Source organism: Danio rerio, chromosome 18, assembly GCF_052040795.2.
Source record: "Danio rerio strain M-AB ecotype USA chromosome 18, GRCz13ab, whole genome shotgun sequence".
Taxonomy (NCBI): Eukaryota; Metazoa; Chordata; class Actinopteri; order Cypriniformes; family Danionidae; genus Danio; species Danio rerio.
This window is the reverse complement of record NC_141038.1, coordinates 12,831,789-12,845,723: the sequence shown is the minus strand read 5'-3', so window position 1 is coordinate 12,845,723 and position 13,935 is coordinate 12,831,789. Positions and strand designations below refer to the sequence as shown.

The 13,935-nt window shown below is 37.0% G+C and overlaps 1 protein-coding gene across 1 annotated transcript in view; it reads left to right on the top strand.

The window, feature by feature from the left end:
* Positions 1-13,935, top strand: part of LOC147839658 (uncharacterized) — a 92,338-nt gene that overhangs the window by 7,051 nt on the left and 71,352 nt on the right. The gene's annotated exons all lie outside the window — the stretch shown is intronic.

Below are 13,935 nucleotides of genomic sequence, written 5' to 3'. Positions count from 1 at the left end.
CAGTGTGATGAAGCAAAGTTTTTTTTTTTTTAATTTGTTACTATGAAACTATCCTGATGTAAAGCATTCGAGACAAGATCCCAAAATGCTGCTATTTAAAGGCTCGACAGCAGCTGTAGTCATTTATCCAGCTGTGTCGGTACTGTATAATGCGTTTGTTTTGATGATTTAAAAGACTATTGATATTGTCATGACAATAGCCTGTTTATGTTTATGATGCCTCATAATGCACAACAAATGCATTAGGGGTGTACAATATTTATTGTCTATGATAATATCATAACTGTTCTGTAACAATAAATGAGATGACATTATTGAGTATATCACTTGTTTTGCAAAAATACAAAAAAAAAACACGTCTTGAGCTATAAAAGCTAAATATATCCTTTTATGGCTGTTTATTATTTTATCATATTCAACAAGCGAGAACTTAAAGGAACACTTCACTTTAGGGCTGCTCGATTTGGGGAAAAGTCATAATCACGATTATTTTGGTCATAATTGTAATCACGATTATTCAAAACGATTATCAGTTGAAGTCAAAATTATTAGCGCTCCTGAGAATTTTTTTTTTTATAAATATTTCCCAAATGATTTTTAACAGAGCAAGGAATTCTAACAGGATTTCCTGTAATATTCTTTTCGGTCCCACTTTATATTAAGTGGCCTTAACTAATATGTACTTACATAGGAATTAATAGTTTGCTACAATGTACTTATTGTGTAAATACATGTATTTATTGTGTACTTATGCTTGATTAAATACCTGTATGTAATTACATGTGTAATTAACTTTTGTAATTACATTTGTAAATACACTGTTGACCATCCCTTACACCTTAACCAACCCTTAAACCTACCCATGCCACCAAACCTGTCCATAACCCAACCTCTATTCCAACTCAAAAGCACTACAAGTGTTCTCAAATACATTATAAACACAGTAAGTACATTGTATTTATTTTTTTGATGTAAGTACATAGTAGTTAAGGACACTTAATATAAAGTGGGACCTTTTTTTCTTCTGGAGAAAGGCTGATTTGTTTTATTTTAGCTAGAAAAAAAGCAGGTTTAAATATTTTAAAACCCATTTTAAGGTCAATATTATTAGCCCCTTTAGGCAGTATAAATTTTTGATTGTCTGCAGAAGAAACTTCTTTTATACAATGACTTGCCTAATTACTCTAATTAAGCCTTTGAATTGCACTTTAATTTGAATGCTTGTATTTTGAAAAATATCTAGTAAAATATTTTGTGCTGTCATCATAGCAAAGATAAAAGAAATCAGTAATTAGAAATTAGATATCAAAACTACTATGTTCAGAAATAAGTTTAAAAAAAAATCTTTCCATTAAACAGAAATTAGGGAGGAAAAGGGTTGCTAATATTCAGGAGGACTAATAATTCTGAGTTCAACTGTATACATACAGTTATTTTCCTCCTTGCAAAGGAAAGAGAAATAAATACAACAGAATAAAAATATGAAACAAACTGTGCTTTAAGCATCTTCACCCTAAGAAAAACACTTTAGCTACAAAAATCCTTCAGTCAAGAGCAGTGAGAAATGTTCTCCTTGTTGTTTGAATAATGATAAAAATGGGCAGCAGCAGGAATATTGCGCGCGGTCACTTTAATGGTTTCTCTTTCAGGTGTCTTTTATTCTCAACTCGTTTGTTTATTACACAAATATTGGTTAATATGAATAATCACTAAACACCGCGTTTTGATACCTATTTGACCATTAAATTGCTCACGCTAAGATGACTTTAGATATCTGCGCTCCTCTGCTCGTCTCAGTGTGCGAATGAGACCGAATGGTGACCGCATGCTTCTGACTGTGTGTGTGTGCTGCACACACACATAAGCACGCGGTCTTTCTCCGCGTTAGAAGCCAAAATCGAAATCGGATTTTTGATTATTGCACAGCCCTACTTACTGTAACTTTCTATTTCTTATTCTTTTGGAAATGGGTTAATTTTACAAGTCTTCTGTGGTGTAAAGTAACTAATGACAAATACTCAACAAATACTGTAATTGAGTAGTTTTTCCTCAGGAATTGTAATTTACTAAGTAGTTTTATAAATGTGAAAGTTGGTGAGGAAACTGCTTAAACACAAGCAAGTCATAATTCTTTCTGTTTTAAAGATGCAGTATGTAAGTTTGCAACCCAGTGGTTGGCAAGCACAGGTTGCCAGATTGAGGAAAAACAAGAGCGAGCCTGACGATCAAACCTAAAGGCTGATTTAAATCATGTTCTTTATAAAAGCAACAGCATGCGATAGAAGGAAAGTTTCTTAAGCATCTGCAAACATAAAATAGTACTTCAATGCTTTAAAAGAGTCAAAAACTGACATACTCACCTTTAAACAACATTACTGTATATGCACATAATATGCCGTTTTAAACATGTTTGACTAGTATAAACTAAAAACAAAGTGATTGGAAGGTGTTTAAAAAGTTGCTCAAGTCTGAGTGTTCTTTTAATATTCAGTAAATTACATTTTAGACACAATATTGACACAATATTGATGTTCCCATTTGCCTAATAGAAATAGCTCCAAACTAATTAATTAGTCAGTTGATCAGTGAACGCCATTTCTGATTGAATCATCCATTTTTAATGAACGGTTCAATGAATCACTCATTAAGACAAGTAGTTTTGTGTGTTATGTATGTATTCATCATTTATTTATCCAAAATGATCATAGTTGACAAGATTTTTTATTTTAATCAGCATAACACAGTCCCATAATGGATAGCTCCGAACATCAACATCACAAAGAAAGAAGTTCAATAAACACTTACAATTGTTTATCGGAAAACTGAGGCAATGCTGAAGGAACATTATGTGTCTTGACAACTCTAGTCCGTGCATGGTAATGAACAACAGTGTTTTTTGTTCACAGTGTCAACAAGGTTGTTGCGACACTTAGTAATTAGCAAGGAGTAAAAGAAAGTTTTGAGTTGCAGAAGTGTTTTGTCATCGTGTTTTTTTATGCGATGTTTATGCAATCTGCTGTCACAAAACCCAAATAACAATGCAGCTTATTAGCAGTGTGGCTTTGTGTTAATAAGGTGAAACGTCAGGTACTTTTGATGAACTCTTTTCTACAATAAGCTCGAGCATGCTTTTGTTTTCCGACTCTTCTGTGCACACTTTTTCTTTGAGCTACTGCTGCAGTGTCGCACTTTCAGATTTCATTGTCTATGCTTTTATCCTGTGAATTTTGGAGTGTTTGAAATGCTTTATCTATTTCTTAAACAAGCATGGAGTGGGAACAGTGCCTTGCAGACTCAAGAAACCTCTCGAAATCATTTAAGCCTTTGTTTTCAACAGTACGTCATGAAAAATGCATCAGTTACTTTGTTACATTCTGAAGTTGTGAAAGAAAGTTGGAATACTGCGTAAATATACTCACTGTTCACTTGAGAGTTTTACCTTTGAAGTGCCGTCAGAACTGCCTTATACTTTGTGGCATTTAGTCAACATGAAGTTTGTAAACATACCACAGATTTCGGTCCATACTGACTTGACAGTATCATGCAGTTTCTGTAGATTTGTCGGACACAATGCTAATCTCTTGTGGCACCTCATCTTAAATTAGATTGAGATGTGGTGCCTGTAGAGGCCACTTGAATGTAGTGCACTCATTTTCATGTTCCAGAGACTAGTTTGGGATGATTTGAGCAGTGTGAATGTGTTTTCCTGTGGTCATAAAGAAATGGACATGGTTGGTGTTTTTAGATAATGCTCAGTGTAATGCTCAAAGTATATCAACAAAATATGTTTTATGCCACCATCACCTTATCTACTAGCAGCCTAAACCTAATGGATCCATGTTTTTGTTTATTTATTTTAACAGCAAATTTTGACCTTATATTTGAATGTCATTGCAGAAATTGAGTTTCAGATGAAGCAACTTTGTTTTATAATCGAGTTGTTGAGTGCTGGTGATACTATGTTAATTGTATTATCTGTTTTCTGCTCTTAACTAACAGAAGATGCTCTTTTGCTGCTGTAGCTCATCTGCTTCAAGGTTTAATGGGTTGTACATTCAGAGATTCTCTTATAAACCTGTTACTGTTGCCTTTCTATCTGTTGCCTTTCTATCAGTTTGAAGAAGTCTGGCCATTCTCCTCCACTTCAAGCAGGACCACTTTGGCAATCTTGAGATTATTGACAAGTTATCTTAAAAACAGTAAGCTTTATCCCCATGGAACCATAAGTTGAGTAGTAAGATGATAGGGAACATAAGTAATAACTTTTTTTTATTGACATAGACATCGCAATTACATTGGACAAACCATGTGCATTTGTTTAAGTGTTTTTGCAGACTTAATCATTTTCAACATCTGCCCAAGGGAGGCTTGACTTAAAATAATTGACACAGAAATATTTGTATGTAATATATGTATGTAATATATGTATGTATATACATACATATATATATATACAGATTGACCAAAGGAGGTTATATGATTGTTGGAGCTGCTTGACACACACACACACACACACACACACACACACACACACACACACACACACACACACACACACACACACACACACACACACACACACCAGCTAGCCTTGGCAGAGTAGAGTGGATGTCATCCATTTGCCCCATAACCCCTGCCCAGCTGTGACTTTGAGAAATATCATTGTCTCTCCGTCTCTAGCATATATTTAATCTGGCAGCACAGAGCAAGGAGCCCCATTGACACTGACTAATCTGAGTCCCCGCAGGAGGAGACAGATACGCCAGCTGAGTGTGTGTGATGTAAAGGCAGTCTGGTCGAGTATTTCCTATCCATAGACATCTGCTCTGGTCCAAAACGAGTGAGCTGTCAGCATTGGCAGCATTTAGGGTGCTTTCACACCTGCCTTATTTAGTTCAGTTGAATCGCACTAGAGTTCGTTTTCCTTCTTGGAGCGGTTTGTTTGGGCAGGTGTGAATGTAGCAATCGTACTCAAGTGCGTACCAAAACTGGATCAAAAAAGTTTACCGAGACCTCCTTGAAGAGGTGGTCTTGGTACGCTTTCAAACGAATCCTGGAGTGGTTCGTTTGTGGTGAGAATATGATCCGAACTAATACAAACCCAACCGCAAAAAGTACTGCATCTTTTTGAACTAATTCAGCTGCCATAGTACAATTGCGTTGTGCAAACAATTTTAAACAGAGAGAGAGAGGGATAACATTACCTGATGGATTGTTGGTACAATTTCCCGAAGACAATTTCCGTCGCAGTTTAGCTAAATTAATTCACGCCTTTTTCTGAAGTGATGTGTGATACACCTTCGCCGTTTGCAATGCATTAAAATTAGGAATGCACCACTGCATGAATGCAATACTTGGATCAGATATCGATTCGATATCTAAATCCGATCTTTCGTGTGCGCTATATTCTGTGTAATTTATAAGCCAACAAAAGCCACGAAGGTAGTCTATTACAAGGCACTGGAAATGTGTCATGTAGGCCTACCATATCCCAAATGTTCTGAAGACATTCTATAGTTTAATGTGAAGCACAGCTGAAAATTCACGTGGTTAAATTAATGGTCAGTTCAGCACTTCCCGCCGCTGCGCCTGTCAGTCATTCTCCATTTATTCACAATTCCAACTGCATGTTGCATTCATGACAACACGAAAAACTTTCCCCAAAAACTATTTGTTCTTGTTAGTTTTAATAATCAGTGGAGAAATGCATTTAGCTCTGCATTAAATGGGTTCATTTTGACCCGTAACATGGAGTTTATTGCTGTTACTACATCATGTTGCGCTGTGTCTGTTAGACCAGCAGATCGCATTTGCAACACTGGGTTATTACCTGCTCTTCACACACATAGTAAGCCTTTAAATTAGAAAAGGTTTAATAATGCATTGGACAGATCCTCAACACATTGATTTCTTTCTTTTGTTCTGCTTAGTTTTAAAAGTGTCTGCAGATATTGTTTATATTACTTATATACTTCACACAATACTAAAAAGTATAGATTAGAAAATACATAATTAATGTGGGCGGCACGGAGAAGGTCTCTGGTTCGAGCCTCGGCTGGGTCAGTTGGCATTTCTGTGTGGAGTTTGCATGTTCTCCCTGTGTCCTCATGGGTTTCCTCCAGGTGCTCCGGTTTCACCCCCAAGTCCAAACATATGCACTACAGGTGAATTGGGTAAGCTGCTATTGTCCGTAGTGTATGTGTGTGAATGAGAGTGTATGGGTGTTTCCCAGAGATGGGTTGCAGCTGTAAGGGCATTCGCTGCATAAAACATGTGCTGTTTAAGTTGGTGGTTCATTTTGCTGTGGCAACCCCAGATTAATAAAGGGACTAAGGTGAAAAGAAAATGAAGGAATGAATGAATAATTAATGTGTTGACAAAGATGAGCTAAAACATCACTGACAACTGGAGTAGCAACATTTTATCAGAAAATCAGCAAGATGAACATCATAATGCTACTTTGAGTGATTTCTTTAGTCGGTGTGATTTGTTCTTGTCACAGACAGAAGGATAAAATGTAAAGAAATGCTTGTCATAATTTGTCAGCTCTCTGAGCTCACTGATATATACACTAAAAATAATTCATCCTGTCCATGATCTGATGCAAAGCTGCTGCGTATATAGAATACAGGTTTATTTTTAGCTGTAGGAAGACATATTTCTTGTCAAAATAGAATGATTAGAATGTATCTTCAGACTTCCTGCAGCACATACCCAGGTTGGGCAAAACAACTTGTAACTTGCATCAAATTTATTTTTGATATTGACTTGATATTTATACGTGCCCTGGGCTCCATTTTTGCCAACCTGCAAAAATGGACTTCAACATACGTTTGCCTGCAGTTTGTGAAATCATTGATAGGAGGCAGTATGATGCAGACAAATTAGGTTCTTTTTTACTCTAAGTTCACACTTTTCACAAAACAACTTAAAAACATCTATAATTTGTTATCAAACTCCTTTGCCTTACCTGCTTATTTTCAAATAGTCGACTTTTCTGCCGTGTTCAGTTAACTTGGTAGTTCACCTTGTACAGTATCGTACTTGGAAAGCAGAGCAGCCAAGTTTGAATACAGTGAAGGACAGTTCCACATAATAGGTAAAGCAAAGTTAAAAATGCTGTAAAAATATTATTTTCTTATTTTGTTTTCAAAAACACTATCAGTCGGGTTTAGGGAAGAGTGAAGGTCAGTCGATCGGAAGGTGAGTTTTTGCTTTTGACAATACCATGGGCTCTGTTTTGATGATCCAGGCGCAAAGTCCAAACCGCAGGGTGCAAAAGCATTAAGGGCATGTCAAAATTCGTTTTTGCTATTTTAAGGACAGAAAAATCCGCTCTGCGTCGCAGCACTTGGTCTAACAGGGTTGAGCTTTTTCTCTTAATGAGTTATGGGTGTGTTTTGAGAATAAACCAATCAGAGTTTCATCTACCATTCCCTTTAAGAGTCAGTTGTGTCGCATCATGGCGCATTTGCTATTTACATGGCAGACTTTGTAAGTGAAAAAACTGAGCGCTTCTCAGTTGAGCCTCCTCATTTTTTACTTTCACTTTCACTCTCTTCAATGGATAAGGAAATGTATTGTACGCACAGAAATCCATTAGCCTACATAATTGATTTCATTTGTTGAGTGCAATGATTTGTTTCAAAACTATTTCTAAATTCAGTTCTAATTTCCAGCAAACGAATAAATGAACAGTAATAACGAAGTGTGGTCAAGAAACTGAGTTATTTCCAAATACACATGCTATGGGCCATATGGTCTAAAACCTGAAAGGTGGGCAAATTTAAGCTTGTTTTTTTAATAAAGCAAATATAAATATGCATATAATTAATAATACTGCAAATAATAATAACATTATACAAAAGCAAATTGTTATAAATAAACTGAAAAAGCCCCCTGAGATGAAAAAGGCATGAAAGCAGTGGTTTTTATATTTATGTAGAAAATAATATTTTTTGTAATATTTTAATCCTTTAATTCTTTTTTTGTTTGTAAAGATATTTGCATATTGCTGTACATCCTGTGTGTATTAAGCAATGTCTAAGCAAGGCGCACAACTAACATGTTCTGCGATGGACTTCAGACCTCCACAATAGACAGCTGGTCTATTGCACAGTCTATTTTAGTTCCTCAAAATAGCAATGTGCCAACAATGCACCTTAATGCACCTCCTATTTTAGACCAAAACGCCTATGGGTGCAAATATGAGCGCAAAAACATTTGCTATTTAAACAGCGTGGTGCAAAATGTCAAAATGACACTTGGGTCCAGCTGAAACTAGCAAACAACAATTGAGTTGCGCCTTGCGCCGCATAGCACCAGGTGTATGATAGGGCCCTATGTTTTAGTCTATATTAGTTTGCACTGAAGTGGAGAGATTAGAGCTGCTGGATTTACAACACGTAAATTCTTCATCTTCTCCCAAAATCTATCTATTAATAACACAAATCATAAGATTATGTGTATAAAATAATATATGAATGCTATCCTAGACATATTTTACAAGACGTCATATTTTTACATAGATTTTGCAAACTAGAGGCAAGTGTATATTTAAGCCCATTTTCGCAGTCTCACAAAAAGTATCCTGGGGGACGTATAAATATCAAGAATACAATTCTATTCTGGAGGGAAAACCTCAACAAATGCAATAAGATCAGTCACAAAAATGAAGTTTGCACAGAACTTTAACTTTCTCATATATGAAATATTTATTCTTGTTCTGTGCTTTTAAGTGCTATAAATTATTTTTGTTTAACAAATTTATGTGTATAAAAAGCTGGAATAATTTTTTCTTTTTTGTCGACTTCGGTAGTTTGTTGCGGTTCTTGTTTCATCTTTTCTATTCATCTTCTGGCACTCCAGTGTTTACAACCTGTGGACAAATTAAGTAGTCTAAGTGAAGTTTCACAAACTAATTTCGAGAGGAGCACGTGATATGATTGTGCACTGCTGGCCACTCATCCGTAATCAGTAATAATCCAATCAGAATGATCCTAGCTTAATATAAATGGATCACTTTCACCTTATCTTCTTTTTGGAAGAATCCCCCCTTCCACCCCATCTCCTCCTTTTTCTCCCCTTCTAAAGGGGGAGCGATCGAGACCTACCTGATCGCGGATCCCCTGATATGCTTCTAGACCGGGCAGGAGCCCTGGACTCAAATATCTCCGAGCTCAGGGTTCTCTCCCGGGACAGCATGCCAACCTGCTATAAATGCCAAGCATATTTAAGTGGGAACTCTTGAAAAAATATTGTCTAAAATTTTTTTGACAAATTTGTATCCTGCCCACTGCATGGACATTGACGTACACATAAACCTGATGTACACTTTGGGCACATTGTCATTAGATCACACATAGAACTTTTATGAGACTAAACTTAACGCAAATTTTTAAATGTTTATTTTAAGATGCTGATGACCGTTATCGCGTCGTTATCGTCTTGTAAAAAGGGTCTATTAATGCATGTTAGGTTTGTAGGTAGTAGAAAGTAAGTTATGATTTGGAACCCAGCCAAAGACAAAATCCAAACCCATCATTTAAAGTGCTCTACTAGTTTGCATCAATGCACATTCTGTTCTGTGTGTGTGTGTGTATAACTGTGTGTTTTATTTGATGGAAAGTGTCCAGGTGGCATGTTACTCTCAGGTTAATGAGACTGCTGTTATGTCTTGTTTAGCGGTTTGTGGGTGCGCGTGTAGGGTGAGTGTGTCTGTGTGTGTGTGTGTGTGTGTGTTCCCCTGTGGCACTGACATTATGATGTATCTGACATATTTAGCACTAGGCATCTGGTCCCGGTTAATGGCGTTTCGAGAGAGGGCAAAAAACATCATCTACAGCTGGTGTTGCCCTGCAGTATTGGTGCTGGTCCAAACCTAATCGACATGCAGAGAACGTGCCAGAATATCGGATTTAAAATCAGACGGGAGATCTCATAAGATTAAAGGAAAGACGTGATGAATATGACATTTGGCTATTCTCAGTTTTTCTCTTTTCCCCCCACAGTCTGTCTATTTTGGTATGTGTGACTCTTTTCCTCTCTTTACACTTTGACGGGGTGGGATTCATATTTAATGATCCATGAGAAATGGGCCACTGCAGAGCTAACCTGAGAAAAGAACAGCAGTCTCTTCAATAATACAGTCTGCCTTTAGCCCTTTCCAGTTGGGCTGGAAACCTGAGAAACCGCAGCCAGTGTCGATCTCTGAGCCAAATCTGTTTGATGGCTCTGAGAGGAGGTGAAGGTCAAAGTTTGGCTTTACCTTAAATGACTTTAGATACACAAGGATACATATACCACAAAAAAAACAACTAATTTTTATTAAACTGTTACATTCACTGGCCACTTAATTAGGTACACCTTACTAGTACTGGGTTGGACCCACTTTTGCCTTCAGATCTGCCCTAATCTTTCGTGGCATAGATTCAACAAGGTACTGGAAATATTCCTCAGAGATTATGGTCCATATTGACATGATAGCAACACACAGTTGCTGCAGATTTGTTGGCTGCAAATCCATGATGCAAATCTCCCATTCCTCAACATCCCAAAGGTGCTCTATTGTATTGATATCTGGTGACTGTGGAGGCCATTTGAGTACAGTGAACTTTGCGTCATGTTCAATAAACCAGTCTGAGATGATTCAGGCTTTATGACATGGTGCGTTATCCTGCTGGAAGTAGCCATCAGAAGATGAGTACACTGTGGTCATAAAGGCATGGACATGGTCAGCAACTATACCTAGGTAGGCTGTTGCATTGACATAATACCTAATAGTACTAATGTGCCCAAAGTGTGCCAAAAAATATTCCCCACACCATTCCACCACTACCAGCATGAAACTTTGATACAAGGCAGGATGGATCCATGCTTTCATGTTGTTGGTGCCAAATTCTGACTCTATTATCTTAATATCAGAGCATAAATCGAGACTCATCAGACCAGGCAACGTTTTTCCAATCTTCTATTGTCCAGTTTTAGTGAGCCTGTGTGAATTGTAGCCTCGGTTTTTTGTTCTTAGCTGACAGGAGTGGCACCTGGAGTAGTCTTCTGCTGCTGTAGCACATTCGCCTCAAGGTTGGATGTGTTGTGCATTCAAAGATGCTCTTCTGCATACCTCTGTTGTGACGAGTGGTTATTTGAGTAACTGTTGCGTTTCTATTAGCTCAAACCAGTCTGGCCATTCTCCTCTGACCTCTGGCGTCAACAAGGCATTTGCGCCCACAGAACTGCCGCTCACTGGATATCTTCTCTTTTTCGGACCATTCTCTGTAAACCCTAGAGATTGTTGTGGGTAAAAATACCGGTAGATCAGCAGTTTCTGAAACCAACCCATCTGGCAACAACAACCATGCTACTTTCAAAGTCACTTAAACCACCTTTCTTCCTCATTCTGATGCTCGGTTTGAACTGCAGCACATCGTCTTGACCATGTCTACTTGTCGAAATGCATTGAGTTGCTGCCGTGTGATTGGCTGATTAGAAATTTGCGTTTACAAGCAGTTGGACAGGTGTACCTAATAAAGTGGCCAATGCATTAACATAGGAGTGTGGTCATATAACATCTGTAGGAATAAAACGATAATACATTTGAATTCAAAATGAGGTATTGAAAAATAATAAACTACTAAATTCAATATTTTTTATGTTTCTCTTGATTTTTTTCCTCTTTATAACTTCTTTTTACATATATTTTTTTATGTATTTATTGGGGTGTACAGATTTTTGGACCATTCGCATAGGTATTTTTGTTTGATTAGGTCCAGTTTTGGCTTTTATACTGACTATCATTTAAAATAGAGATCCATATAAAGTGTATTTATTTATGCTTGGTACTGTATATATAAATCTGTAGAAGCACAATAAATTCATCAAAACCGAGAAATAGATAACATTTAAAATATTTCTTTTGAACATTAAGAAAAAAATCTCAAAAAAAAAAAAAAAAAAGAAAAGAAAATTTGAAACATTAAAAAATATTACTTGAGCATCATCAATGGATTCATATGACACTAAAGACTGGAGTAATGACTAGCAGATTTTAAAAGATGTTTTAACAATATATTTAAACAAGCAAAAGTTAACAAGTAAATTCTAAAATAAAACATTTAGACAGAAATGTGCAGTTGCCACTTATATAGTTTCCAAGTATAAGAGATAAAGCTGAAAATATCAGCACACTATGCTTTTGCAAGGTTTTGATTGGAAATAACCACAGTAGCTTCAAAAAGCACCAACACATACATTTGACATGCCTGTTTTAAATCAGTGCAGCATAATTTTGCCATGTGGTTGTCATAGTGACCTACTTGTCACCAAGACTTCAATGTTTTCCCACTGAATTTCATGCCAGCAAGACAATTTTTCCACAAAAAGTGTCACATTCTGGCATCCGGCAACAGAGCCAGAGCCAGAGCAGATTTCTCCACCGATCCTTAAAGCGCACGGATCAGTTCCTTTACAACCTGTTCCTTCCGAGATACTTCATTCAGCATTCTTTTAGTATTCAAGAACACATAAACTTACGGCTTTCGCTTTGAAAAATCAACCCTAGACTGTAAAAAAAATATATGATCAATAAGTCATGACAACATATGTTTTTAGTTATTCATGTTAATCAGTTAATCATGTTCAACCTTTTTTATGAGTTTTAAGTCAGCTTAATATAATATAAGTTAAAGAGCCCCTATTATGCATTTTAAAAAAATCATATTTTGGTTTTGGCGGTCTCCAACAACACTCTGATATGCATGCAAGGTCAAAAAACACATTCAATGTCTTACCTAATTATCCCAACAGCTCCTATATGATTAGTTCAGTGATTTATTTGTTCCCAAACCTCTCTTTAGCTCGATGATATTCTGGCTGATTGATCCGATGACCCAGTCTTTTGGAATTGGTTGACTGCGTTCAGCATGAGATGGAGGGAAATGCCCACCCTGTCTTATCAATATTGTTGAAGTAGTCAGAGTGCAGAGTGTATGTGTGAACCCAATACAGGAGTGCATTAAAGCAATGCAGTTTGACACCAGCATATTGTTCTGTTCTTGACCATGACGCACATTCAGCATTAATCTACACAGTGACAAAACATGAACTATTTTAAAACTTGACTGTTGCACATGTGTAGGAACAGCTGATGGTGGCCATGGCAATGACAAACGTCAGAGGATTGCGAGCTCACAAACGCATTTAAATCCATAAACACAGCGGTATGCGTCACGTTTCCAATGTGGTTTTTAATGCGATATGTGAAAATAAAAAGAGTTAACCTGATACAGTACAAGCTGCGTGGAGCGGTTACAAGTAACAAAGCACATTTCAATACATAATTTGCAAGCTAGAGAAAACAAGGAGGCAACCATTTTAATCGCACTTAAGTTACTTACACTTGTATAATGGAGGAAAGAACCATGAACTGTGAACTGTAGAGTTCCTGTCAAGCTCTGATAAAGTCCCCTACATCATTAGTTTTTTCTAATCCTTCCTTCAACAATTGGCCAACAAATCCCTCATTGTAAGCGTGTAGATTGCTGAAGCACCTGTCAGAAAAATGACTGGAACACAGCGCAAGGCTGGGGCTATAATGCTGAGGTATTTTTGTCAAAATAAACTTTCTCGTAAGAGCCTCATCTTTGGGTAGGGAAATTAACACCGACTTTCCCTTCACACTTCAGAGCAAAGCGTCTTCGCGACATGATTCAACTGGGATCTGCCACAATGTTTGTTTTTCTATTTTTTTCTGCAGTGTTTGTGGGTTGGGGTTTCAATTTTTTCGGTCTGTATGTGCAACAAATGGGCAGGGCTTGAGTTCTGTATCAACATCACGCTGTCACGGCTAAAGATTCGTTACTCCAATGATTTATTTGAACCACTCTGAGTCGAATCTTATAGATGAATCCATAGTTTTCAACACGGAGCACTTTCAGA